General features: G+C 29.2%; 1 protein-coding gene across 3 annotated transcripts in view; it reads left to right on the top strand.

Moving 5' to 3' along the window:
- Positions 1 to 6,268, top strand: part of Ork1 (open rectifier K[+] channel 1) — a 165,341-nt gene that overhangs the window by 83,884 nt on the left and 75,189 nt on the right. The gene's annotated exons all lie outside the window — the stretch shown is intronic.

The following is a 6,268-nucleotide window of genomic DNA, read 5'->3' as shown; positions in this document are numbered from 1 at the left end:
AATAAGTTTTTGTTATTATTATATGGTTCTATAAATAAATTAGGAGGACCAAATATGTTTCATAAGGTTTTTTCCTTATTTTTTGTGATTGACATTAATTAATAAAAATGAATCCAAGATTTGAAAGAAAACAAACTTATTCCGATAATACTCATGTTGTTGATAACTTATATTAGTAGTAACATAAAGCTGGAAAAAATGAAATAGCTCAGCTTTAAATCCCTTTGGACTTTAATCTTTTTGATTGAGCTCTATCAACACAAATTTTACAAAAATCTGCTAATATTGAGGTAAATTACTTTTTTAAATTAAAACAGTATATATGAGGAGAAGATAGTTGGGGTGCGGTCAACGAAGAACACAAATAAATTAAATCTTATTTATTAGCGCTAACGTTTCGGGAAGAGTTTCTAGCTTTCATGAGGGCTACTTGGAAGAGATGTAAAATCCAACTGATCTCCTCATTCATATCCTCCAGGATCAACAATATTAATCATCAAAAGTGAATATACTTTATTTTTAATCATAAATTTGTCCTCTCTGAACAATTTGAAACAACAATTTTTATTTACCAATATATGGTATATGGCCCTTAGGTTTGACATAGTGTAATATTTGATGATAAAAAATATTTGTTTCTTGAATTATTTCTTGTGGATGTAATTTTTTTACAATTATTATCAATATTTTTTTTATATATTGATAAATATAATTTTATTAAGGAAAAATGCAACAAGTAAATGTGATAAACCATATTAATAAGAAGGATTTGTTAAAAACTACCCGTTGGTAGCTGCAATGTCTACTGCAGCAATGCCCTATTCTTTTTAGTCCTTTGGAGGATTATCAGGAATAGAAGAGGAAAAAAAGTTAGGAACTTTTTAGTTTGGGTGGTTCATCAATAATTTTAAATTACATTTAAAATGCTTTATTAAACAGAATTTACTTTATTTTTGCTCTTAAAATTTATCTACACCGAGCAATTTGAAACAATAATTTTCATTTAACATTACATATCACCCTTAGATTTGACATATTGGAATATTGGATGAAAAAAATTTTCATTTCTTGAATTCTTGTGGGTGTTGCAATTTCTAAATAATTATTTTTATTTATTAAAATTTACAACTGTATTTAAGGTAAAAATACAACAAGTAAATGTGATAAAACATTATACTTTGAAAGATTTGTGAAGAAACTACCTGCTGGTAGCTACAATGTCTACATTAGATCCTCTTGAGACCATCTTTTTTTTTTAGTTGAGTCGGAGGATTATCAATAATAGAAGAGGAACCAAAGGTTAGGAACTGGTTGGTTTGGGTGCTTCATCAATCATTTGAAGTGACATTTAAGCACACTCAATTAACTAAAACTAATTTTGAAATTCAATTTAATTAACCACCAAATTAGTCCACGTAAAAAATTGTTTAAATAAATGTTATGTAGAGTATTCTGAAATTCTTAGAATTGTTATTGTGGAATTCACAATCAGTATGAAGCTTATTAAAACGTTTAAAAATATATTTCATCATTATTTGTTTTTGTGATCGTAGTACATCTTGAAGTAATTTTTAAAACTTTGATTCGTGTTAAATTTATAATGCTTTCATTACCGTTTAACTTCCAATATTTTATCTATTTATTTTTTTTATTTAATCTTCTCATAGTTTTAATGTAATTGATTTATAGTGTGAATTCCTTTATGAATTTGTAATTCATTACATTTTTTTTTAATAATTTATTTATTGTTATTTACAACTGTATAAAAATATATACACCAGTAAATTTGCTGTAGGTGACACATTACATTTTAAAAGGGAATTGATCTCAAATAAAATATAGATCCGAAGGACTTCATAGAGTTAAAGAATAAACACGAATTACTTCAAATTTACAAGCACGTAGTTACGTTCAACACACGACCGTGTCCCTAGTATAACCAATCCCTCTTTTTTTATGATAAATTATTTTTTGATTCCACCTCTGTACTTTCAACTAAAAAGAATTCTTAGCATCAGACCTAAATTAATATAAAACTACAAAGGCCCGAAATGTGACAACATCGATGATTATGGTACTTTATAAAAATTACCTTATTACCATATATGTATTCTGCAAAAACTTGTTTTTTATTCTTTTCAAATTTGATGAAATTTTTATTATAATGAAATGATATTATTATAAGTTTTTTTTTTCTTGTGTAATGTTACATTCTGTCTCATATTTATAGAAAATGGTAATATGGATTATAGAGCTCAAACTAAAAATAGAATAAATAATATGCAAATTTATACTTAAAGTAAAATAATATCTCGAACACAATCATTCAAATTTACAAGAGCAAAGAACAAAACTCAGTGAGCTCTGTCCCCCCCAATTGTGGAGGAATGAGACCCCGCACAAGACATCGGAAGATCCTGGCGCTTCTCTCTCAACCGCGACACTGGTATTAAAAGCCAGTGGAGGATGAGTGAGGGCGCAAGTCGTAGACACTCAGGACGTGAGTGGAGAATCTGGCCATTACCAAAATATAATTATATCCAATTATATGATATAATTATTTGTAACAGGTCTCTGGGCCACTGTCGTTTCAACCTTCGGGGAGGGTTGTAGAGATGGTTAATGCTAGATAGGGATTGTGTTAAGGAATTAGGATGATAAATAATTTTCTCATGGAATGTGGTGATTTGTATTTAATAAGTTCTGATAAAAATGGGAAATTAAAGTCATGATGATGGGGTATTGTTGGTTACATAGTAAGGAATATTGACTATTGTTCGGAGGACTTTAGATTAATAGGATTGAAGGTGTTTGATGTTAGAGTTTTTAGCTGTTCCCCAGAGTCCAAGTTCATCTGTTGTCAAGTGAAATCTGTGATTTTCTACTTCTCAGTCAATACAATTGTCCAAATCGTCGGTTAAGATATCAACATTACAAAATGAATAAAATTGGAAATGTAAAACCGAATTATTTCTTATTAAAACTCGAAAACATAAATTAAATAAACAACTGAAACATAAAGTAGATGAAAAAGAATTAATTGCAATAAATGACCAGTTTCACACGAGCCAAGGTCCGACATTTTTTATTTTTAAATAAGTTCAAAACAACAACACTAGATCATTGCGAAATTACTGCATATTTCTTGTGTAAATGGCTAATGGTATTTAGATTTATTATTTCCTTAAATGAATCAATATCACACAATATAAGACGTCTTTAAAATGTTTATTAGAAACTATGGTAATCGTTTTGCAAAACTTTTTTGTAAGTTAGAAAATCAAATTAAAATGAATAATCATAAACAACATGGACCAACATATTTCACTTCATAGTGAAACGACCAAAACGTTACTGAGATTATTAACGAAAAGCGGTTCCTTGTTTCTTTGCCATGTCATGATAAGTGAATTTTAATGTCCATCGTGGTTTGCGAAGTCAACAGCCACGTTGTGAATTGGAAATGTAATACCGTTTGCATAAAATGTTAATCGTCTCACGGTCTCATTTCAGATACCACTCAAATAATTCTAATCCGATGTAGATTATGATTCTAATAAACATCATAACTTCTTTCTCGGAACTGTTATTTCAAATAATTTCCCCCTGACAGATTCAACATGAAAAAAGAAAACAAATTACTGTTTATAAACCTATGCCGGAAAGATTCAACTTATATCAAATAAATATTGAGTGATTTTCTTTCTTCTCATTTTTAAATATTTCTTTATTTCAAAATTATTTAAATTAAGAACGGCGTTACGGAGTCCTTCGCCTTCAAGATTATTTTTTATAGACCTGCTGCATTGTTTCTATTTACTTCCCTAGCACTTTTCTCACCTTACTTATATGGTAATCACTGTTGTCCATACTATATCTCTATATTCTGTTTACACACCAATCTTCTACCAAGGAAAGGTTCAACTTATATTAAATAAATATATACATAGGGTGTTTTTTTAAGCCCGATAGAACTTGAAATTGTAAAAAATAACACAAAAAATTAAATTGTAATAAAATTTTTTTTTTTATTCGAAAGATCAATACGTGACATTAAAATTTGAAAATGATTTCGGGCATATGGGCACCGCGGCTGTTCTTGACGAAGCGCATTCTGGACGTCCAATTTTGGGCCACTTTTTCGAGCACTGCTGGCCGTATGTCACGAATAACACGAACAATGCTGGCCTCCAAGGCGTCAATTGTTGCTGGTTTATCAGCATAAACCAGTGACTTCACGTAGCCCCACAGGAAATAATCGAGAGGTGTCAAATCGCACGACCATATGCGGCAATTTTGCTTATTAATAAACCCGTTAAGCCAAAAATGCGCCTCATCGCTGAACACAATTTTACAGAATGCGCTTCGTCAAGAACAGCCGCGGTGCCCATATGCCCGAAATCATTTTCAAATGTTAATGTCACGTATTGATCTTTCGAATAAAAAAAAAATTTTGATTACAATTTAATTTTTTGTGTTATTTTTTACAATATCAAGTTCTATCGGCCTTTAAAAAAAACCCCTTACATATAAATAAATAAATACTTAGTGAAATCTATACATTATGTGAGAAAAGTGCTAAGAGAGAAGTTAATGGGAACAATGCAGGACTATAGAAAAGAACGATGAAGGCGGAATAGAACTCCTAAATGTCGGTGTTAATTTAAATAATTAAAATAAAATAATAATAATAAATAAATATATGCAATCACAAGACGGAATAGAGTTACTCCAACTGAGGAGTCACCAGGAAATATTTTGACGTAATATGTCAAATATTCATTACCTTGCATGTTTTCAGTTATCGGTATGAAAAATGTGGAAAAACATGTCACCCTTAACGAAATTGGTGGCAGTGTATAGGTTATATCTTCAATAATAGAACTAATAAAAAAATGCTAATTAAAATATAAATAATTATATTATGATAAGTTTAAATACTTCTTTCCTAATATAAATGCGTGTAAAAAAAGTACTCAGATTAAGATCGAAATTAGTATTGCTCCAATAATTTTGGTTTGATACGATTTTGCTTTGATTACATATCAATATATATGAAATGATTTATATACATATGAGTATATATCAATAAAATATAAAAATAGTTTTGAATTAAGTTTTTATTAATAATAAAAACATTAATAAAGTTATTTATAAACTATCGATTTAAATATTCAAAAGCCATAAGCATGCACAAATCTGATTTCAACGTAATAGTAGCTGTAGAAATCAGATTTTTTTTTTAAAAAGTTGATAAGTGCTTTCAGGAGTTGTAACTTAAAAAAGATTATATATTGACCGTGTTACAGAAAATGTGCTTTAAAATGTTCAACATAATTCCGCAACACTCAAAAAATGTATTATTTCAAAAAAATAAATATCATGAAAATAAGCATTTAATAAGTTTATAATAATGAAAGTAGGATCAGACTGTTTTCCAATTTAAGGCGCTTTTTAAATATTGTTTGATTAGGCTTTCCTAAAGTTTCTTCTTCCCGTTTTAAGCAATTATTTCAAAAGAGATAGAGGACCGTCACTCCCTGGGGGTCTTAGTGGGGCGTGTCTGGTGTGGCATCACACAACTTAACTAATACGAGTTGAAATTAATCCTTGTTGGTTTCTAAACTGTTATTTCTTTATAATTCACGATGGTAATCCTTCCACTAACTATTTACCATTTTAAGCTTCAGTAAAAACAACTATTAGCTACTATGACTCTGTGTTTCCCTAGTTGTTGTGACAATAGACTATTAGCATAGCAACCATAGATACTAGAAAATATTTGTACTACGGCATTTAAAACTGTCAATTAGGAAAAGTCCTGGTTCTAAAAAAATACCACATAATTGAGCATTGATATGATGTGTTTTTGAGAACATTATATACAAGTATAAAATCAGTAATATATCGGTGGAACTTTTTTTTTTTGTGAGAGGCTTTACAATAATAATTTTATTTATTGACCAATATTACAATCAGCCACAACGTTGTAGGGCAATAAGTAATATTGATAATGATGAAATTCATACTAAAATTAAAAAATAAAATAAATTTAAAAAAATTAAATAAAATCTCTATAATTATGAGAGATAGTTGACCGTGGATGATAAATGAGGAGAAGATGGTTGGGGGGTGCGGTCAATGAAATACAAATAAGTATGACTAACTTATTTTAATGTACCGACGTTTCGGCTAGAGTTTCTAGCCTTCTTCAGGGCTAAAAACAAAACAAGATAACAACCACAGTAAGTATAAATAAATAATAAAA

Source organism: Halyomorpha halys, unplaced genomic scaffold (assembly GCF_000696795.3).
Source record: "Halyomorpha halys isolate HHAL.00 unplaced genomic scaffold, Hhal_1.1 Scaffold865.1, whole genome shotgun sequence".
Classification (NCBI taxonomy): Eukaryota; Metazoa; Arthropoda; class Insecta; order Hemiptera; family Pentatomidae; genus Halyomorpha; species Halyomorpha halys.
The sequence above is the reverse complement of the archived record's forward strand: the minus strand, read 5'-3'. Positions and strand labels throughout refer to the sequence as shown.